General features: G+C 47.3%; 1 protein-coding gene across 6 annotated transcripts in view; it reads left to right on the forward strand.

Moving 5' to 3' along the window:
• The first annotated feature begins 2411 nt into the window (after positions 1-2411).
• ARMC3 (armadillo repeat containing 3) overlaps positions 2412-23368 on the forward strand; it is a 103949-nt gene continuing 82992 nt past the window's right edge. For 3 of the 6 annotated variants that reach the window (XM_075587566.1, XM_075587565.1, XM_075587568.1), the window contains exon 1: positions 2412-2522. The gene's annotated coding sequence lies outside the window, so the exon portion shown is untranslated. The remainder of the gene's footprint in view (positions 2523-23368) is intronic. The other 3 variants (XM_075587562.1, XM_075587567.1, XM_075587563.1) reach the window with 2 other exon arrangements.

The following is a 23368-nucleotide window of genomic DNA, read 5'->3' on the forward strand; positions in this document are numbered from 1 at the left end:
TGCAGTATCACCTAAAAAAATATATATAAAAAAACAGAGAAACGTTCACATGTTGAAGCTATTTTATAATAATATTGTATGCTACGTGCAGAGCATTCGTCAAAAAAAAAATATATTATTTTTTAAATAAAGTGGCTGTATTCTGCCAATAAACATTTCACTCTATGAATGCAGTAGCACAAGTCTTCTACCTTTAAACATTACACAACGTTTCTGCTTATAGTACAAGCAGCAATTATACATCTTCACTTTAAAAGGCAAAGGAAACAAGCATTTGACCATTATACATTTAAATACATTGAAATACTTATACAGTAGTAAATTAATATACTTGCTGGTGATAGACGATATAACTCCTATTTCATTCCACACTTTGTTGTGTAGAAATCTGTCATAGTATGCCTTGCTCTGCTGGTTCCACAAAGGATCTCGTCGAAAGACCTCAGAAATTAGTTGTTCGATGCTAGAATTATCCATTCTGTTATCCATTCTATTTGTTGAGAGAACAAGAACAAAATAGGACATATAAATATATAAAAATCAATTGATACATACATATATAAAACTTGTGAGCACATTCACATGTCTTAGACAGGTCTGCAACCCTGCTTTTCACCATTATCCCCTAGCATACAGTGCTTCCACGGCAGCAAGGGATTCTGGGAAATGACATGCAAATGAGAACACTGACACATTTTGTCTCAAATCCATTATTACATGGAACCCTTAAGGCAATGCTCACTGTTTTAAACACAGCTTTTAAACATAGCCTGGGGTGAGATGCAAGGAAGGGGATAAGTTGTATGTGCAGGTGTCTGTGACACCTTCACTAGGCCAGATACCCCCTATTAGGCCCCAGCTAGGCCCCGACTCATCTCAGTTTGTGGCTGCTATATGGACAGGCCCCTTAGATAGGGACACTGCCCCGCTTAGCATCCCTAGTATCAGGGACACAGCGGAAGCTACCAAGCATTTTCGGCCTGTGGTCCAGGACCAGACCACCACTGAAAGGCAGACTCTCTTCATGGTGGGACACCACCCCATGTGGAGGCAGACTCATCACGGACGACGCCATCACTGGATCAGTGGATCCTGTCTTCCTTTCTGTCGGCGCGCCCGGGTGCTGGAGCACCCGGCAGGTACCTCACCACGTGTACCAACTATACACCTATTCTAGTGGGCAGCGCTGTCTCACACATTTGGGTGGACACCAGGGTGGTTGGGTGCCCAGGGACACCTCAGTACAGTGGGGGCAAACCCTACAGGGGTGTGAACACAGTGTTGGGAAGACACAGTGCGGGGTTACGGCCCTGTGAGGCTTGTATGTTCTGTAGTGTCGTTAGTAATATATCCTGTACAGTAAACCTGTTATAATATACTGGTGTGTGTGTATTATATTGTCCTGCACGGGATTATCCCACATTGTTAGGATCCCGCGCAGGTGGAGGCGCTGTCATCAACCAGATCAGGTACACCTCAGGCTCCCATCAGCGGAGGTTCACCCAGGGGGTGAGGGAATGTGCACCACACACACACATATATACACTATATATATATATATATATATATACACACACAGACGCGCGAGCGTACGGTAGCCCGCGCGCTCACTATATTACAGGCCTAACAGGCGATTGCGCGGCTTTTATTTTAATAACACAGTATTGAATCAGGGGGGCTCCGGAGCTTTGCATAAATAAGGAGATCAATATTTCCACAAGAAGTAATTTTTTGTGTGATTATATTTTAATAAATATGAACAGTGCAGTATATCAATACATACATATATAATTTTTTTTATTTATAAAAATGTTTTACCAGGAAGTAATACATTGAGACATACCTCTCGTTTTCAAGTATGTCCTGAGCACAGAGTTATTATTTATATATATTAATTAATTAATGAGAGAGAGAGAGAGAGAGACAGAGAGAGACAGAGACAGATTATAAACGCCCTGCCACTTGTAAATTATGAGATAAACAGGAGTATTGCTTTGCACTCTATTGCAAACCTATAAAGTTATTATGATTATTAGGGTAGGGACAGGGTTTTCTAGTGTGAAAGAGAAGCTGTGCTGTATATTGATCGGGTTTATCACTCCTAGGTAGAACATAAGCCTTTAAATCACTCAGTTATCGTGTTTTCTATTTTATTCTGGCATAAATATAAAAAAATCCTTTACACTTCTGTCTCTTCATCCCTACAAATGATGTAAAGATGTCCCTACATTATATTTAGGAACAAATACCTGCATACAGTAACAGTATTGGCACTGTGGTTGCAGTAGTACTCAGCTCGCTCTACAAGGGGCGCTCGTGTGCAGCGCTCCGCTCTACCAAGTCTGCAGCAGCAGGTCAAATATACAGTACAGTTCCACAGCGCGAGCCTCACTCCACTGCAGGCTGGACGTGCCCGCGCTCTGTGCTGCAGGAGGTCTGGCGATCTGCTTCCGTTTCCTAGCAACCAGGGAAACAACAACACAGAGCACGATCTGGCAGCAGCAGCACCCAGAGCAAGGGAGGTGAGCAGTGATCCAGCAGTGTTATATCTTATTTATAAGTCATAGCAAAGAAACTGCTGTGTGTGCTGCTTTATTAGATATGTGAATAGTACTCTGTATGTATGTGAATAGTACTGTATGTTTGTATGTTGTGAGTAATGTGTTTGACTGTTCTGTACAGTATGCCATGTAAAGTATGTGTGTTATTGCATTCTGCAGTATATACAAACGGTATATATGTAATATATGTATAGTATAACATGTATACTACAACATTTACTAAATATATATGCATGACACACACACACACACACACACACACACACACACACACACACACACACACACCCCCCCCCACCCCCCCCCCCATCACACTGGGGGGGTGGTAAGAAATACTTTGATGGTTTAGATCTGTAATGCTCAGTGTGTAACAAATGTAGTTTTACAGTGAACACAATAACTTTGTCTACTTAGTGGATCTCTCTCTCTGAATATACATGTAACGGGTATTCCACCCCACCCAATCTCATATGTAGTGTGGGTGAGTAGAACATGTATTGTTACCGGTGTGGTGCGTATACCTGCAGGCTCACAGGCAGTCTGAGCCTCCGCTAATGAGAGCCTGGGGTGAATCCTCTGGAACGAATCTTCTTTCAGCGCCTCCACCTGTGTAGGATTCTATGGAAGTGTAGAATGACCCTACATAGGAACCCAATCAGAAACCACACACACAGTGATTATATAACTAAGGACTTTACTAACGAGGAATAATGATAACCTGTGTCTCTCTCACGGTGAGACACTAACAGTGACGTCTCGCAGGACGATTCCCAAACACTAGGTGATCCCACCCAGTGTTCCAAGAACCCCACCCAATGTCCCGTACTCCTACAGAGATAGTCAATGGGTGACTGCGCAGTCACTAAGAACCTATAGGCCTGTTGGTGCACATGTGATGGTATAATACCTGCCGAGCACTCCGGTGCTCGGGTCAGCAACAAACTTCTCAAAGGGTCAGACGTGTGATGAGTCCGTCTGATCCTCCAACCGAACCCCTTGCACGTGCGGACCACTAGGACGGTCCCACTCTGGAATCGTCTCTGTGGACCCCAACGTGGGTCCAACCGCTTCCACAGGAACAGCAGCAGCCGCTGTGTCCCTATCTATATAAATGGTACTAACGTGACAGGAACCCTAACCTAGGGCCTGTCCCTGTAGTACAGCAACCTGTAGTGGCTTGGGGAACTCCTAGGGCCTGCAGGGGTGATGACCTGTCCCACTCCCCTTACTAACCAAGTCCCTTCGGTAAGTGATCTGGAATGGACTAGAGTACTCTTCCATGCAGTACTTGGGCGTCTACCTACTGTTGGCTAGCCTAGTGCAGATCCTCTCCAGAATTCCTGACCTCGTTAACAGGCTATCCCTTCAGGCATCCTACCCCTAGCTCTACCTCAAGGTGACTAGAACAGCTATAGCCCTTCTCCAGACCCACTACTCTCTGACTAGTCCCAGCGCCTACCGCAGCAAGCTGTAACTCACTGGAGGCTGCAGCCAACGTGCTGCGCAACAAGGTGCCTGCCTATCAGACCTCACAGCACTGCTCGCTGTGACCCTAACAAGACAGCACTCTAACAACACTAAGGGCAGCGTCCCTATCTTGGGCCTCCCTCAGTACTTAACCCACTACGCTAGCGGGGGGAGTTGGGGCCTACCTGGGGTGTGGGTACCTATGGGGTGCAGGAGCTGCTCTCACTCCCCGCACCCTTCTTCCCTCACAGCTCCCTAGCTCCAACTCTCTATCACCTTCTGAACAGTTACCCACCCAACTAGTGGGGAGTTGGGGTCTACCTGGAGTGTAGGTACCTATATGGGGCAGAAGCTGCACTCGCTCCCTACACCCTACTTCCCTAACAGCTCCCTGACTCCAACTCTCTAACTGCAGACTTCCTTCTCTCAGCTCCCACTAATGTAAGTGGCAGGGTCCCTAACCTGAGGGCTACCCCTGGCAACACTCACCTTACTGGGGAGCTAAGCTATCCTGGACCAAGGGGGTGCTGGCCTAATACAGGGGAGTCCCTCTCTCCTGTACCCTACCTCCTTCCTTCACAGGGTCCCTCCGCTGACTGACTAGCGTGGTGCAAGCCCGCGAAATGTATCCTTTCCTCCAGGGCAGTCCTGCAGCCCTATTGGCTCCTATGAAGTACCTGATGTGCTTGGCCCTAAGCCTCATGGGAATTGTAGTCCCGTGGAGGCTGTACTTACATTGGGGCCGCGTGCGCGCCTTTCCTGCACCTACACTAACCCCTAATGGCCGCCACAACCTCTCACTATCTATCCCTACTCTCGCGCGACTCTCCTGCGCCTTCCCTGCCCTCACGCAACTGTTCCCTGGCGCTAGGGTTCTCCCTGCGCATGCGCGAGCTAACTGGACCTCTCCTGCCCTCGCGCGATCACTGCGCATGCGCGAGTCTCTCCGTAATGGCGGCGCTCTCCTCGCCGGCCGCCGGGACCTTAGAGACGCGACCGCGGCCTTAGCAACGGCCCGACCGCGTCCCCGGCAACCGGCCTGCTCGCGGAGACAGCGCACCGCTCCCTGCAACGGCCCCCACCCTTGGAATGGCCGTCGGGTCTGCCGCTGGCCTCCGGCAGTACCCAGCATCGCTTGTGCCCACGGAGGCTCCCGAGGGGGTCGCAGGGGGCAAAGGGTGACCTGGCTACACTCTCCCCCTGGTGAAACACCCAACGCCCTCGCTTGGGGAACGACATAACAGGGCACAATTTCACACACTGACAATTGGCATGGCATACCCCGTACACTTAACAGATCGGCTTTAACCTCACCAACACATGTCACATCACACCCCATAATTCCCGAGGCTAGCTGAGACCATTTGTGGGGTGCCCCTAACTGATCATGTGGGGGTACCTCACTTTTGCGTCCGTGAGCCTCTCCCAGAAAATTCTCTTGAAGAGCACACTCTGGGGTGACAGTCACTGGTTCAGTACTACTTCCTCCCCCTGGTGGAAGGAATAGCACAGTGTCTTTCAACCCGGTCTTTACCTGGTCATCCACGCCTTGGAAACAGCAGGCCAGGCGGCCAAGACCTTTCCCACGGTCCACTACTTGGCGGATGGGCCGCTTCTCTTTCAGCAAAGTCTCTATTTCACCTGGCAGGGGGTAAAGGGTAGATACCTTACCACTGCGGTGATTCACGGTGTCCAACAGGTCCTCGGGGACACTGTCAGTTCCCACCTTGGTAGTATCGGGACCTGTCCCCAACTCTTCTGGGACAGTCCACTCACTGACTCGAACTTCGGGAGCGTTGGATCCCAGTCCTGGGACCACTTGTGTCGGAGCACACGGGCTCACACTCCGCTCAGAAGCCGCAACTCTGGCCTTCTTCACGGCCACCTCCATCGGAGCCTGGGGGGGGTAAGGGGGTTCCTTACCACTCGGCTGGCTTGCGATGGGTTTCTCTTCTTCTGGCACGATAGGCAGTGGGCACTGGTCCACTCGCACCACTGGACAGCTATCTTCTAATGAGGACACCTCCGCCAGGACGCGATGCAGAGGGGAGCCCTTCGCCCGGGCGACCAGACTTAAGGAGCCATCGTGCTCCGCGGTCACCTGGAGGCTCACCCCCAACACCCCTGAGGCAGTCGACTCACCCTTGTCGTCTGTAGGTACTGGTCCCAAGCCTAGGACCGATGGTACCTCTGCAGTAGGTCTGACTGACCATCGAAGGGCACACGGGCCCACAGCAGGGTCCGCAACATCGGAATACACCTCTTCAGAAATCAAACAGTCTAGCACGGCGTCAACGTATGGTTGCAGATTACAGTGTTTGCTCCCCCTGGTGGAATCTGTAGGAAGGGCACTTTCTACAAGTGAGTAGTTCTGGCTCTGCTCTGAGTCACTCACATCACTGGGGAGGGGCTCTGATTTTCGCGCCAATCCCGGACAGATTGTTGCAACATCTTGCTGTGCAGGTTGGCAGTCAGCAGCACGTGCGCTCTCCTGATTTGGCGGGAAACGCCATCCTGCTTGGTCTGCGTAGACTAGGGGGTACCCTTCTGAGGGGCCCCCGGGCATGAACAGTGCGGACGGTGCCTTTGCCAGGCATATATTCTCAGTGTGGGTTACTACAAAAAGAATGGTCTTCCATGTGGACGTGGGATCTTGCTCCTCATCTAAGACACATGTCCATGGCCACTCAGGAATTTTACACATATACTCCCGAACCTTCATTTTGGGTATAGTTACGGGAATGCCTCCTACCACCACTACCTGTCCAGGGTCTAGGTATTGCCTCAAAGCCCAGGCCAGGACCTCGTCTCCGGATTTCACAAACATGGTGACAAAAATAGGGACGGGACAATTTGGAAAAAATGGACAGGGCACCCCAGGTGTATCTCAGCAGCGCCTCCAAATGTAACGGGTATTCCACCCCACCCAATCTCATATGTAGTGTGGGTGAGTAGAACATGTATTGTTACCGGTGTGGTGCGTATACCTGCAGGCTCACAGGCAGTCTGAGCCTCCGCTAATGAGAGCCTGGGGTGAATCCTCTGGAACGAATCTTCTTTCAGCGCCTCCACCTGTGTAGGATTCTATGGAAGTGTAGAATGACCCTACATAGGAACCCAATCAGAAACCACACACACAGTGATTATATAACTAAGGACTTTACTAACGAGGAATAATGATAACCTGTGTCTCTCTCACGGTGAGACACTAACAGTGACGTCTCGCAGGACGATTCCCAAACACTAGGTGATCCCACCCAGTGTTCCAAGAACCCCACCCAATGTCCCGTACTCCTACAGAGATAGTCAATGGGTGACTGCGCAGTCACTAAGAACCTATAGGCCTGTTGGTGCACATGTGATGGTATAATACCTGCCGAGCACTCCGGTGCTCGGGTCAGCAACAAACTTCTCAAAGGGTCAGACGTGTGATGAGTCCGTCTGATCCTCCAACCGAACCCCTTGCACGTGCGGACCACTAGGACGGTCCCACTCTGGAATCGTCTCTGTGGACCCCAACGTGGGTCCAACCGCTTCCACAGGAACAGCAGCAGCCGCTGTGTCCCTATCTATATAAATGGTACTAACGTGACAGGAACCCTAACCTAGGGCCTGTCCCTGTAGTACAGCAACCTGTAGTGGCTTGGGGAACTCCTAGGGCCTGCAGGGGTGATGACCTGTCCCACTCCCCTTACTAACCAAGTCCCTTCGGTAAGTGATCTGGAATGGACTAGAGTACTCTTCCATGCAGTACTTGGGCGTCTACCTACTGTTGGCTAGCCTAGTGCAGATCCTCTCCAGAATTCCTGACCTCGTTAACAGGCTATCCCTTCAGGCATCCTACCCCTAGCTCTACCTCAAGGTGACTAGAACAGCTATAGCCCTTCTCCAGACCCACTACTCTCTGACTAGTCCCAGCGCCTACCGCAGCAAGCTGTAACTCACTGGAGGCTGCAGCCAACGTGCTGCGCAACAAGGTGCCTGCCTATCAGACCTCACAGCACTGCTCGCTGTGACCCTAACAAGACAGCACTCTAACAACACTAAGGGCAGCGTCCCTATCTTGGGCCTCCCTCAGTACTTAACCCACTACGCTAGCGGGGGGAGTTGGGGCCTACCTGGGGTGTGGGTACCTATGGGGTGCAGGAGCTGCTCTCACTCCCCGCACCCTTCTTCCCTCACAGCTCCCTAGCTCCAACTCTCTATCACCTTCTGAACAGTTACCCACCCAACTAGTGGGGAGTTGGGGTCTACCTGGAGTGTAGGTACCTATATGGGGCAGAAGCTGCACTCGCTCCCTACACCCTACTTCCCTAACAGCTCCCTGACTCCAACTCTCTAACTGCAGACTTCCTTCTCTCAGCTCCCACTAATGTAAGTGGCAGGGTCCCTAACCTGAGGGCTACCCCTGGCAACACTCACCTTACTGGGGAGCTAAGCTATCCTGGACCAAGGGGGTGCTGGCCTAATACAGGGGAGTCCCTCTCTCCTGTACCCTACCTCCTTCCTTCACAGGGTCCCTCCGCTGACTGACTAGCGTGGTGCAAGCCCGCGAAATGTATCCTTTCCTCCAGGGCAGTCCTGCAGCCCTATTGGCTCCTATGAAGTACCTGATGTGCTTGGCCCTAAGCCTCATGGGAATTGTAGTCCCGTGGAGGCTGTACTTACATTGGGGCCGCGTGCGCGCCTTTCCTGCACCTACACTAACCCCTAATGGCCGCCACAACCTCTCACTATCTATCCCTACTCTCGCGCGACTCTCCTGCGCCTTCCCTGCCCTCACGCAACTGTTCCCTGGCGCTAGGGTTCTCCCTGCGCATGCGCGAGCTAACTGGACCTCTCCTGCCCTCGCGCGATCACTGCGCATGCGCGAGTCTCTCCGTAATGGCGGCGCTCTCCTCGCCGGCCGCCGGGACCTTAGAGACGCGACCGCGGCCTTAGCAACGGCCCGACCGCGTCCCCGGCAACCGGCCTGCTCGCGGAGACAGCGCACCGCTCCCTGCAACGGCCCCCACCCTTGGAATGGCCGTCGGGTCTGCCGCTGGCCTCCGGCAGTACCCAGCATCGCTTGTGCCCACGGAGGCTCCCGAGGGGGTCGCAGGGGGCAAAGGGTGACCTGGCTACATACAGTATAACATTAATAAAGAGAACACAACATAGAGATAAAAGCAAGACGTTTTTGTGTTGGGTAGCACTCCAGAGAATAGGGATAATTAGAGAAATATTATACTGATGTTGTGGTGCACGAGAACAGCGAGGAACCGCAAAAAAAAAAAAAAAAAAAAAAATAAAAAAAAAAAAAAAATTTGAAAAATATACAAAAGGTTCTCGGCACACAATCTCTCTCAAAAAAAAGAAAAGAATCAGACAATTGTCAATTGAAATTTAAAGAATATATTGAAAATTGATGCAATACACAAATGCCCCTAAGGCTTTGCCTATAGTGCCGTCGACGGCAACACGATGGGTGACGTCACCCGTCGCCGTCGGCGAAAAAGTTATGTTTCGCCGGTCGGCAGCATCGCGGGATTCCCGCAATTTGATTTGTTCAAGGGCCGTCACGTGACGCGACGGCCCTTGAAAAATCAAATTCTACTGGCGTAAAGTTTTCGCTCCGTCGCTTGTCGCCATCGCATGCACTATAAGCGCATGCGGCGGCGGCAATGCTTTTGTTTTTGGTCGCGTCGCCGTCGCTGGCACTATAAGCACGGCCTAATAGAGGCATAGAGAGTACGTCACAAAACAGAGCTAAACAGTGTCATATTTTTTGACACTGTTTAGCTCTGCTTTGTGGCGTACTCTCCATGCCTCTATTAGGGGCATTTGTGTATTGCATCAATTTTCAATATATTCTTTAAATTTCAATTGACAATTGTCTGATTCTTTTTTTTTTTGAGATTGTGTGCTGAGAACCTTTTGTATATATTTATAGAGATAAAAGCGATTCATATTTGTTGTCTCTCTGTCTCTCTATGGAGCCTATTCTATAAACTTCGATAACCAACTCAGAGGATTTTGAGCAGTTCCTGTACTATTTGGCAAGGTTGCTATTCAGAAAGCTCCAATAACCTGCCAATCTCATTCGGGAAGTGCATCTCCCCGAGCGGTAGCGATCCTGCCCAAACACACCAAGCGGGAACTGAAAAACAGCTCCAACTTGCATGTTTTTTTTAAAATAAAATCACCTTATTCTAGTAGCTCCGATGAGATCAACGAAGCACTCACCTAGCGAGCTCCTCGCACATTTCCGCTAAGGTAATGAAAGAGTTAAACACCAGCACCCAGTTTATTGAAGGTAGCAGTGGTGGGTGAAGGTGGTATTTGGCCCATGGTGGGTGTTTATGCTTACCGGGAGGGTAGCGGGAGGAGTTAACCCCCTCATTACCTTATCTCTCTGCATTGTTTAAATGTTCCTGGTCACGTGAGCCGCGACGCAGGAGAATTTAAACATGGTGGAGATACCTGCACCCCATACCGGGGCCTGTAACTCAGGAAGCAGGGGATCCCCGTGGCTGAAATTAATGTGGTTCAGCTCCAGAGACCCCCTGCTTCAATACTGTGTTATTCAAATAAAATAAAATCTGTGCGATCGCCTGTTTGGCCTTATCCAGGGTGGTGCTGAGCAAGCGCCTGAGCATGCGTGGCCAAGCAAGCAAATTTGAATCTGCTGCTTGCGCCACCGCGCATGAGCGCCTGCACGCTCAGCGCCACAGCCCTAGAGGCACGCAGGGAGAGTGACTGATTGTCTCACTCATTGCGCGTCTCCTATAGACAGGTGCAGCCCGGTAGGATTCACACAGCGGGCGTCCCATTCAGACACAGGGACCCCCGCTGTGTTAATCCTGATGGGACATTAAGTCTGGCCGCTGGGATTCCACGAGCACAGATGGGAAAAAAACATGACCGCAGTGGATTTATGAGGCTTGTGCGGACATGTGGTCATGGCTGTCTCACCGTGATAAAGTCCCTTCCGCCACAGCCCCTCAGCCGCCGTCCGCTTCTACTATAAGGTAAATTTTAGGGTAGGGGTTAACTTTAGGGGGTTTAGCGGTTAGGATAGGGGTTAACTTTAGGGTGTTTTAGCGGTTAAGGTAAGGGGCTTCAGGTCATGGGGTTAAGGTTTTTATGGTAGGGAGTAGTGTTAGTATTAGGAGTTAAGATTAGGGGGTTTTCGGGTAAGGTGTTTAGGACTTACCTTAGTGGCAAAGCGTCCTGCGGCGAATGATCCCTGCGATGTAGCCACTTGTGGCGAAACACCGGCGGAGATTTGGTCACTGCGAAAAAGCTGCGACCAAATGTCTTAGGCGGCTTGGAAAAACTGCTGGCGGACGTACTTATAAGTTATGATGTTTACTAAGTTGGGGCCATGGTTTTCTGATAATTTAGTTATTTCTAGAGCACACGGGTACAAATATTCATACCGACTTTAGTATAAAGTATATAGTAGCTTTGTGATTGTTCGAAACTCTTACTAACCAGGCATGCACAGGAAAAATAATCCCACCTCATATCCATGTCATAGGGAAGGCCCATGGCTGCTAGGAAGAGGTTCCGCAAAGCACAAGCGCTGGGGCCGGCACACAGGGGGGGCGCAACAACAAAAAAAAGTTTGTGCATCCCTGATTTAGAGGACTGTAAAAACAAAAAACCTCAAAACCATTTGGTTAAGTTACTTAAAACTATTGGTACTATTTATTTATTTAAATCAGTTAACTCACTCTTGTCCTAGGAAGGACTTTTACTTTAAAATACAACACTGTAAATTACAGAAAAAGCCAATACAGTACTGTATTGAAAGCAGGCATGTATCTGCTTGCAGATTGCAAAAACGTCTGCATTTTCATTCTAACCCCCTTGAGGTTCGCTGGCCTGAGAAGCACCACCCTGCCAGTGGAAACATACTAACAAGCTGTCACAAGCTCACAAGATACATTAATATATGTTAGTGCAGGGGTGGCCAACTCCAGTCCTCAAGGGCCACTAACAGACCAGGTTTTCAGGATATCCCTGCTTCAGTCTTCGACTGAGCCACTGGTTGAGTAACCTGTGCTGAAGCAGGGATACCCTGAAAACGTTACCTGTTGGTGGCCCTTGAGGACTGGAGTTGGCCACCCCAGTGTTAGTGGCTACTGTTGCTACACAAACACTTTCTAATTAACCTGTTCAGAATAAACTTGTCTGCAGAATGAAACAAAAAATGTCCCAGTGAATCAGGTGAGAATTAAATGAAATAAATACGCTATCAAATATTCAGTTCTTTTCTTCTTTACATCCATCTTAGTGCCAGCTATCAGATTTGGTTACACTATCCTCTTTGCTTTCATGCATGTTTTTAGATTTTTCACAGTCAGGTTCCCAAGGCATTGTTTGTATGTATATCTTTATTTATATAGTGCCATCCAGGTACATAGCGCTCCACAGCAGTAATACATGTGACATAATACTGTAATATAACACATAATGGGAATAAGCGCTTCAGACATGAAAGTAACACTAGGAAAGGGAGTCCCTGACCCGCAGAGCTTAGAATCCAGGTGGTAACTAGGGAGAACTTACAGAGACAGTAGGAGGGTGTTATGGTTAGTGCATCGGCAAGGGGTAAAGGTCAGTGAATCTGAGATACTGTATATAGTATCAGCCAGCGGAGCTACCCATATGCTTTGTTAAAGAGGTGTGTTTTTAGATAGTTCTTAAATGTGGAGTGAGAGGATGCTAATCGGATATTGTGGGGAAGGATATTCCAGAGGCGTGGGGCAGTGAGTGACAAAGGTTTTAGGCGGGAGAGGACCTTAGATACCAAAGGGTTAGACAGCAGACATCCTTGAGCAGAACGCATGAGTCAGGCAGGTATATCGCAAGAAACTGAGGCTGAAATGTAAAGAGATGAAGGCAGAAGAATGTAAAGCCTTAAAAGTGAGAAGGAGAATTTTGGAAGTGATACAGAGTTTAATTGGAAGTCATGAGAGGGATTTCAGCAGGAGAGAAGCTTAGATAGATTTAGGAGAGAGTAAAGTGATTTTAGCAGCAGCGTTTAGATTGTGGGGAAGACAGGTGAGAGGTAAGAAGTCTGGACAGTAAAAAGGTTACAATAGTCGAGACAGGAAAGAATGAGGGCCGGCATTAGAGTTTTAACAGTAGAGGGACAGAGGAAAGGTTGTAACTTTGTAATGTTACGGAGGTAAGTGGCAGGTTTTAGCTACATTGCGAATGTGCAAGGAGAACGTAGGGGGGGGGGGGGGGGTCAATTGTGACCCCATGGCAGCGTGTTTGTGATACTGGGTGTATGATAGTACTGCCAACAGTAATGTAGAAGGGGGTAGTAGGGCCAGGCTTGGGAGGAAGTATGAGGAGCTCCGTCTTGGACATGCTAAGTTTAAGTCTGCGGATGGCCATCCAGGTTGATATAGCAGAAAGACATTCTGAGACTTTGGTCTGTACAGCAGGTGTAAGGTCAGGGTTTGAAAGGTAAATTTGTATCAGCATAGAGGTGATACTTTAACCCTAGAGATGCGATAAGGTCACCTAGAGAGAGTGTATAAAGATAAAAGAGAGGAGTTCTCTGGGTTACACCCACAGAGAGATCGACAGAAGATAAGCAGGTGTTAGCAAACGAGACACTGAAAATACGATGGGAGAAGTAAGAGGAAATCTAGGATTGAGCTATGTCAAGGATTCCAAGAGTATGGAGGATGTGAAGGAGAAGAAGGTGGTCCACAGGATCAAAAGCTGCAAAGAGGTCGAGTAATAGACCTTTGTCTTTTTCATCATAGAGATCATTAGTTATTTTGGTCAGGGCTGTTTCAGTGGAGTGAGCAGTACCGAAGCCAGATTGTAGGGCGTCTAGGAGAGAGTAGGTTGTGAGAAAATAGAGCAAGTGAGAGAACACAAGGCATTCAAGGAGTTTAGAGGCAAAGGTTTCTGCAGAAACGAGGGGTAGATGGAGGTGGAGAAGGGGAGAAGTGAGAGAGAGAACAAGGTAAGATGATCAGGGAAAGGAAAGGGGGAAATGGAGAAATCAGAAAGCGTAAAATGTTTTTTAAGTGAAAACTAGCTCCAGGTAGTGCCAGTTCTTGTGTGTAGGCTGCAGTCCATTGGTGAATGCCAAAAGAAGAGGTTAGAGAGAGAAAGCAGGAAGCCCAAGAGAGAGAGGGGTCATAATTATGGCAGTTGAAGTCCCCAAGGAGAAGAACAGGGGAGTTTAAGGAGAGAAATAAGGAGCGCTAGGATACACAGTGAGAGAGAAAGACTGAAGGGGGATAAGTAGAGGTAGGTGTGTGCGATTGTCACACTGCTCTCACCACAAACAGGACTTAGACCGTGGGGCTGAGGTGGTGATGTATTTAAGCGCCGCCCTACAACCATGGAGCCGGTCCGGAGTGTGCAGTCAATCATGAAGCTGGGTCAGGGTACGAGAGTTCGGGTATGTCATGGTACTTGCCGTTGTCCAGGGTTGGAGAGGGAAGAATGGTCGATATCCGTAAGGAGAGGAGAGCAGGAGTCCAAAGTCAAGCCGAAGTTCAGGGATAGAGAAGAGACGAGTCCGGGTACAAACAGGTGTCAAGGCACAGGTTCAGACAAGCACTGGAAACAGACAGACTTCAAGCAGCGAGCACAGCACCTTAGTTTATGCTCAGCAAATTGTACAGGAAACAGGAAGCTATGTAAAGGGGAAAGCACCAATCAGGAGAGGTAGTCCGGGTGACTTCACCAGATACCTGGATACTGATAGGAGGGGCCCAGATTGGCTCAGGTTAGAGGCAGCCAATGATCCTTTTATGATTCGTCATCGTGCGTCGCGCGCGTGTAGGTGGCGCGCGGTGCGGGCACGTCACTGGTAGATGTGTACACAGCAGCACGCGCTTCCATGGTGGCACTCCATGCGCGCGGAGACTGGGCTGCACGTGCACGTGCACCGCTGACATCGTCGCGTGCCGCGTCCGAGGGGCAGAGCCTAGCGATGATCCTCACAGCGATAGATGACCACCACATGGAAAGGGAGAGGAGAAAAAACCTGGATAGTGTGAGCCTCGAAAAAAGGAAAGAGAGCAAGGAATAGGAAGGGTTCGGTAACGGCAGATTGAGGAGAGGAAGAGCACCACGCCTCCACTCCTGCCATCAGGGGGAGGAGTTTGGGAGAAATGCCACCATAAGAGAGGGCAGCTTCCAGTGCAGTCAGATTGAGTGAGATAAGTCTCAGTTATACAGTAGCAAAGAGGAGCAGAGACTGCGAAAAAAAGAAATCATGTGCAAAGATGAATTTGTTATAAAGGGAGCATCCAAAGGGCACAGGTGAAGGGGGTGTCCAAAGAGCACAGGAATAAGGGAGCAATGAGGGTGGTTGACAGGGGATGGGTATGAGGTTGGAGGGATTGACACCAGAAGGAGTAGAAGTTGCATGTGGGAGGCGAGGACGAGAGCATGTAGAAATAAGACAGGGACCAGGATTGGGAGAGATATCCCCAGAAGGAGGAGAAGTAAGGAAAGAAAGTGGATGTGTGAGGAGGATTTGTAGGGGTATGTTTTAGTGCAGGGGGTGTAGCTGAGTGGAGCCCAATGGGGGAGATAGGAATGCTGTTCGTGTGAGCTGAGAATTGTAGAAGGAAGGAGGAATGGGGAAATATGAATGGAGTTAGTGACATACAGCTTGTAGAAAGAAAAGTGTTGTTTGGAAAGAAGTGCGGTTAGAGTGAATATAAATAACAGAGAAGGCATGGCAGCGCTGCAAATTCAGTGCTTAGTAGCCTGATGGGTGTGCACTGAAAATGGAGTTAGGATAACGGCAATGTGAAAAATGTGGGAAATTCAATATATGAATGGTGGTGCTGCAGAGTGAGGGGCACTGTGTATTGAGTCTATGATAGAAAATTTCCTCCTTTTCAGTGCCGTTCAATTCCAGAATCCAGGCCAGTAGATGTAAAGTAGTCCATTTCTTTTTTTCTTTCGTGTTGAACAGGGGGTTAAACTCCACTTAAAAATGATCCACTTCAGACATAAAAAACATAAATATACCCCAGGAAATCAGATATTTTGTCAATCTACTATGCCAAGCCTTCTGTTGTGCATCCATAATACCTCATAAGTATGGATCATTTAGTTCAATCTTTTGGCCAAAACATATTAAGACTACAACCACATCAATAGACTCTTTCACAGGGTCCTACACTACAAATTTTCTACTGTGTCCTTTGTATTTCCTCCACTGCATAGAAAAGGGGAAACAAATCAATGATGTAATATGGAATGCATTATAAGGGCTCGCTCACACAGGGGGCTTTGCGACGCTGCGTGGCTGTGTGTGCTTGCGTCCGCGCCTCCGTCTGCTGGGCAATGTGTGATCATCCCCAGCAGACGGAATGATCCGACATCCAGAAAGTGAGTGAGAGCGGGGGCGGGCTGTGTCACTTGCCTCTCTCTCTGCCACAGAAGGCAGAAGCTCTGCTCCGATAGCAGCTTACAACCGCAACTCGCTCGGCACAACAGGCTTTTCCCAATAACAGTGCTAATAAATAGTCCATCTCCTTCCGTAACATGGATTACAAGCAAATAAAGGTGTTAACATGTTAAACTGCCTCCCCCCCCCCATCCTCGGGAAGTCTGCTGGCAGCGTGAGGGAGGAGCCCAACAGAGGGTAATGCACACTGGTCCCCCCCACACTGTGCTCCTCCCCCCCCCCCACACACACACACACACATCATATACTAGGGGGCGGTCCCCCGTCCCAGCCTTTCAATTTCAGTAACCAATCAATGAAAATGTCTGGACATTGATTGGCTGCTGAAACTGACGTTGCGCTGCTGCAGCCTGGAATCACAGTTTTGAAAGACTCCAGCTACAGCAGCGGCGACGATGTGCTTCGCAGCCAAAGCTAGTTTCAACAACGAACACTACCATTGGCTGCCAGGGGTTGGTGACGAACGCGCGCACAAAAGCACGCGCACGTCGTGTAGCGCGGTGTGTGCTCCAGCCCTTATTTGCCATGTGTGAGCTACAGTTAAAACTGGTTAAAAAAACAGAAGTCCTTAATAATATAACATATATAGAAATTAATGAAATTATTTGACAGATAATGTGCATTGGAGCTTCTTTGTTTACTGCTGTGTATTTGAGGTCAGTTTCCCAGTAGCATTGCAATTGGCACAATTAAATATATAAATTAATAATACTGAGAGTCTGTGTTATGAGCTTGCTAAGATTGTGTACATCCATAATACCTGTCACTGTAATTTGCTGTCTTAATTAGGATCTGGGTGTAAAGTGCATTTTTCTTGCTTACTATTGAAACACTTATTGTAAAAAGTACTTGTTTACGCACCTTGCTTATGTAACCCCTCTTTTCCGTCTAGCCGCTAAGGTGGGGGCTCAAGTCCTACTCCCCGTTATAATAGTGCTATCCCCCGTGCTGGGCACGTGGCCCAAATAGACAATACTGTAGTACAGGACACTAAGCTTTGAATAAAAAAAACCATTTATAGAAACCCCTTATTGCCACGGATATACAGACATAACAGTGATCCTCAGTCGTAGGATCAGATACACAATGTTACATTATTTATAAAACACTGCACAGTTTTGTCCCAATGCCTCTTCTAAGTACCCACGACCCCGTGTAATGAGGGACCCATGTGTTAGTGCCGGCACAAAGTTGGAGCTCTTAGTAACTGTGGATGTAACATGTAGCAGGCCTGTTCTTCGCAAAGCCTTTAGTACACTTGTCTGTGACGGAGGATCCCCTTGTTTATTACTCACGACACAGGTAATATGCTTGGTTGTTGATCATCCCAACCTCCAACAGGCCATCTCAGCTATCTCTCTCTGTGACTGCTACTGCTTGCATCCCTCCTTCTCTGCATGTTCTCCTGGGCCTCCTTGCCGAAAGGACTGACCCTGAGTCTCAGCCATTCCGTCTTGTGATCACTCAGGCTCCCTGGAGGACTGCTTCCATGTGCTGTTGCAGCCCCTCTTAAAGATTCCTCCCTTCTTCCACAGTCTTTCCTGTTGGCTGCTTCTCTGTCCATCATGGGTCACATCCTCCCGCCCGATCCAGCACAGTGTGCTGGGAGTTGTAGTGTTGTCCTATTGCAGCCAGGGGGCAGTGTATTTGTGTCAACTGCATGCACTTACAAGAGGGTTGCACTTATTCCAATAGAACACTTCATCTACCACTTAAAGCAGCAGTGCCCATTTATTAGTATTTGTTTTATGTACCTGAATTGGCGGATGCCCCAGATCTGATTTGTGTTCTCCCGACCCCCAGGGTTTCCGGGGCCACAAGATATTTGTAGTATTTTGTGCTGGTGTGAGATACAAAACCCATACAAATATGGGCACGGGGTCACCAATAGAATATTGTGACCTAATCTCCCAATGATGTAGATATTCTTTTGTCCCCAGAGCTAGGTTGGCCCCAGCAGCCATATTTTATCCACCAGGTAGGTATTTTTGACGAGAGAAAAACATGTACTGTATATCTCTGGAACTGAGAGGTCCCTGGAGGTCGTAGAACCATGGAATGTGTCTATGGCAATATAAATAAAATACCCCCCCCCCCATAAAAACGAGCAGCACAGAATTCTGATTTAAGAGCAGTCTCCAGAAATCTGTTTATCATCCCAAGACTCACATCTTGATTTTTACCCACACATTCCCACTTCTAAACATGTATTTAATTGAAGGCACAGTTTATTGCAATATTTGTCGCTTTGTTTTAAATGTCAGGACATATTTCAAAACAAGATGTGCATTCTCATTTTCATTCCCTGGTAAAATATTAAAAATAAGTGAAAAAAAACATTTTGTGCCAAGTAAGGGGGGCGCAAACTTTTTTCCCTGCGCCCCCCTACCGACGATCCACTCACCTCCGTGCCTCCCTGTGACGCTTGTGCTCCCGTGCACAAGCCAAGACAAGGAGGGGAACCTGGTAGCGATGTGGGAAAGCCGCAGGAGACACGAGAAAGTTGCAGCGCAGCTGGGGAGCGGTGCACGTCATGATGTGAGCACGCCGCGCAAGAGAGAAGCGTGGCACATCCGGAGGAGTGGAGCGAGGCTCCGTGGCACAGCTGAGCCAGCTGTACGTGCTCTGTTAGCAGAGCAAAGAGTCACGCACTCTCAGGCACCAACGCGGGGGTGTGAGGTATGCCACTAGTGAGGAGCAAGGGGGATAGAGTCCAAAGCACAAGGTCACTATAGAATTACTTCCTGGAGGACGTCCAGCCTCCTTAAAGGCATAGTGCCAGTAACTGAAGAGTGAAGCAATACTTAATACAAAGTAAGGGTTCTTTAGTTAAATGCTTTGGCCACGTCAAGGTAAACCCTATTCAGCAGGTGCTACATTACCCGCAATGGTAAACTAACCTCAGTAAAGAAAGGAGGAATGTCCCAGACTTCCAGAAATCCAAAGGAGGTGAGTAAAGGTCCCAGAGGAAGTCCAGGCAGGGACAGCATGTGATGGCAGGCACAAGAAGCATAGAGTACTGGGGTAGTACTTAGCATGAACCAGGGCAGGTAGCAACTGACTGTTCTTTAAAGGACAGCGGCAGCTGTTGCTAATGAGAGTCAGAGTGAGGCTTACTTCCTGACAGGAGGAAGAGGGCAGGACTTGCCAGAAAGCAAGATGGTGTCGCTTGCTTCAGTATGCTTGAAGTCACTTCCTGTAGAGAAGACAAGGCAGGGGCGGAGCGGAGGCATGGCCTCTGCGGAAGCAGAGAAGGGTTCAGAACACAGACAGACATCAGATAATCTTGACTCGCAGCTAGAGGGCGGCGATCAGAAATTCAACAGGTAAGGAGGGAACATGCCGCAGAGGGCGTGTTCCACGATTCGTCACACCCCCCTCAATACCGCTCCGGCATCATGACGTCACGTTCCATAGCAACGTGACGTTACATGACCTCGCGGCGTCATTTGACGCTGTGTTGCCATGGCGACGCGTGTGACAAGCCACCGGAGGCAAGGAAAGTTAGGTTTACAGAGGCCCTGCAGCTCCACTGGCGCCTTCGGGAACGCGCGGGGCCTCTGTAAACCTCGTGCCCACCCGCACTCAGTCTCACCCCCCCTGGGGGTCGCGTCCCCCAGTTTGCGCACGGCTATGCTAAGTAATCATTAACCTGTTAATCCATCTGACACAAAATATATCCACTTGAAACTTAAAACTAACCCCTTACTGCTACAAGCAGATGACATGGCTGCACATTTTGGTGATTAACAGAGAACTAAACCTAACCCTTCTTACCTGAACACTGGTATCATAAATCCATGGGTTGTGGTACTAAAAAATGTCAGAGATTGTTAAAAAAAAAAATTACTATGAAAATTACTTTGCTTCCTCTTACAGTACTGGGGATATATATACTGTACTAATGCTTTTTTTACACTTTGCCACATAACAAGGAAACTCTTCAGCATCAGTTTGCACAAGTCTGAAGTGTAGAAAGGTGCTTATTACATTTCTTACATTTCACATAAATCTGTTAGGCACAGAGATTAGAGCTGCCTCAAACCTGGAAGATTTAGTTATTGCAAATACATTATATTTCATTGATTAAACCCTTCCTAAACTCTTCCTATTCCCATTGCCCAAATTCCCCTACAAGGAGACAAAATCAGATTTGACTAATGGGCATGTAATTAACAAATATAAGAATACACTTACTGTAAACTACATAACTTAGTTATCCCCAAAATATGCCATTGACAGTTGATAACCACAGACTCATATTGACTTAGTAGAGCATGTACTGTAGAAACCCCCAAACTGTTCATGCTGGATTTAATTATAATTACCGTTTTGGTCCTCATTGAAACTGGTCTGAGAAGGTTTCAGGGCAAATGTAAGTGTTGACCATCAATAAATCTAATATAAGTATGAGTACCTGTTCATATTTTATTAACATACATAGGGATGAGTACCTTTAAATATTCTGCTTTATATACTTCCTTCTATATGTTCTATTTCCTAATTAAGGAAAAACGATCTATTTGTGTCCCCTAGTCTGAGCCCACCTTTCTTGCATGTGCAAACACACTCCGCACCATCACAGAACAGCTCACCTGGAGAACAATATAAATGCTATGTACTTGGTGATTATCTAATAATCTTACCTGAGTCAATGATGATATTTCTTTTTTAACTTGTCTAACTCTAATACAACATGATTATGATTACTTTTTTCATGGGCTTTCTTTTAAACCGGTTGGATTGACAGAAATCTTGAGTCTCACAAGTGTTTCACTTGTAGTGTACAGTACCTACCGTCACAATGCCATATTTGAATCACGACGGCCCACTACAAATAGTTACATGTGAATTTCCGTCACTGAAAGCCTATTATAAAGGTGCTGCTAAAATTACTTTAAGAGAACAGGAACTGCAAACATGCCCAAAGTCTATAGTCTATAGTCTATAAACATGCGCACAATGTGGGGTTTTTATCACATTCAAGGATGTTAAACTATTACTTTGAGCAGCTTATTTTCTTCAGAGCTACTAGCTATGTAAAGATTTGCTAACCATTTCTAAAACATTAGACTGTCTCATAAGCATTATGCATGTCACTGTCAGCTAGAATTTACAATTTCCAATTGGTGGTCAAGTTTATCAGTGTCAGAAAATAATTGCCTATATCCATGTACTGTCATGCAAATTTTCTGTGTGCATGAATTTACGCTTCAGCTATCATTTATCATGTTGAAGGGTTAGGCATATTGTCCTTCTTACAGATGATAAGCTAAGCAGGACAAATAATAATGTGACTGACATTTTTTATGCATGCTAAATTATGGTCAGAAAAGCTATTTGGTAGTCGTTAACAGATGGGGAATTTTCAATGTACAGAACATATACTGTAGTACACGCATATAGGAGCCAATCTCAAGCAGCACAATGTAAACATCTTTGTTTCTTTGACTGACATTGCTGGTTTCCGGGAATCTTTTCAACTCTTGAAGTACCAATGGGCTTACAATGCATTACTACACATTTGAACAAAAGTACCAAAAAAAAGAATTCAAGAATAAACTTCATTTAAGAAAATTAAATGTGTTAATAAGCATTTTTCTCAGCAGATTAGCACATGCCTTGGAATATAACAAAGGATTGCAGTGCAGTTTCCTGGGCCAGAATCACACGACTTGAACAATGAATCAATGCCTGAACATCTCTGCATTTATATTTTTCAATGCATATTTTGTAATCAGTGGGCCTGATTTAGAGTTCATATCAGGGATGGGAAATTATTTTGGCTGGGTGGCCACTTGACAAGCTTTGGTAAGCTTCGTAAGACACATACTTAATATAGAATGTACATTAGGTCTGTGGCCCGCGGCAGCGATGAGGTATCCCAGCAGCAAAATTTTGATGGCGAGATGGCCCTGCGGTGAGTAGTTCCAGCGTTAACGTGCGTGGTGGCGATTTGGCTGTGAACGTTCCATTCCGCACAGGGTTGCCTATATTGCAACCTGTATTCTCTCTGGATTGGCCCAATTAAACCAGACAGTTTCTAATATCACTGTTCCTCTGCAAGCTATTCCACTACGTCCTTATGTAAAGGGTAACTAAGCCTACATACCTCCTCTGGATTGGACATACCGGAAGATGATTCCCAGAAAGTATTATTTGCCACGCGTATTGTGACTGTCTATGTGAATTGATTTTGAACGGCTGTTCAATAAAACACTTTTTAGGAAAGTTCCTGGCGCCCATCTATTCTGCACTTTCATCCAAGCCCGGCCAGCACTTACCGACACACCATCTATATGGCTAGAGACTGAGAATTTACTTTGTGGACTAATCTAATGTGACTCCCATTCATAGCCAGAGAATGGGATATTGGAAATTGAATATTTGTTGTTTGAAACTGATGTTTAACATGTTTGAGAAGATGTTACAAAGCAAAAATGCTTTAACTGCTGAACTTTAAAACCACAAAACTACAACTAACAGTTGTCTTGTGCATTGATGACAAGTGAAGCCACAATAAGTATGTGTGGTACAGATGTAGTGGGATTTGATGTACCCAAAGCCACACTAGAAAATAAGAAAAGCAGCAGCAGCAGGAGAAATATTTCTTATAGCTACATTACTAAATAGCGCAGCTGAGATGTAACTGTAACCTCAGTTACACCTGGTCGCACTACATCTGTATGTAATAATCATGCAACAGAGGAGTCTGCAGGTGTCCTGTAATCTAGAAGTAGATAAATGACTGTTTTGAATACAGTATACAGAGAAAACAAGTAATGGGAAACGATTTGAACCACATGTATTAAGTGGTGCTATTCAATAAAACACCTTTAAGTGGCAAAAGATAACGCATGGCCCATTCACTTGAATAGGTTATAAGATT

The sequence above is a fragment of the Ascaphus truei genome, chromosome 2 (assembly GCF_040206685.1).
Source record: "Ascaphus truei isolate aAscTru1 chromosome 2, aAscTru1.hap1, whole genome shotgun sequence".
NCBI classification, from domain to species: domain Eukaryota; kingdom Metazoa; phylum Chordata; class Amphibia; order Anura; family Ascaphidae; genus Ascaphus; species Ascaphus truei.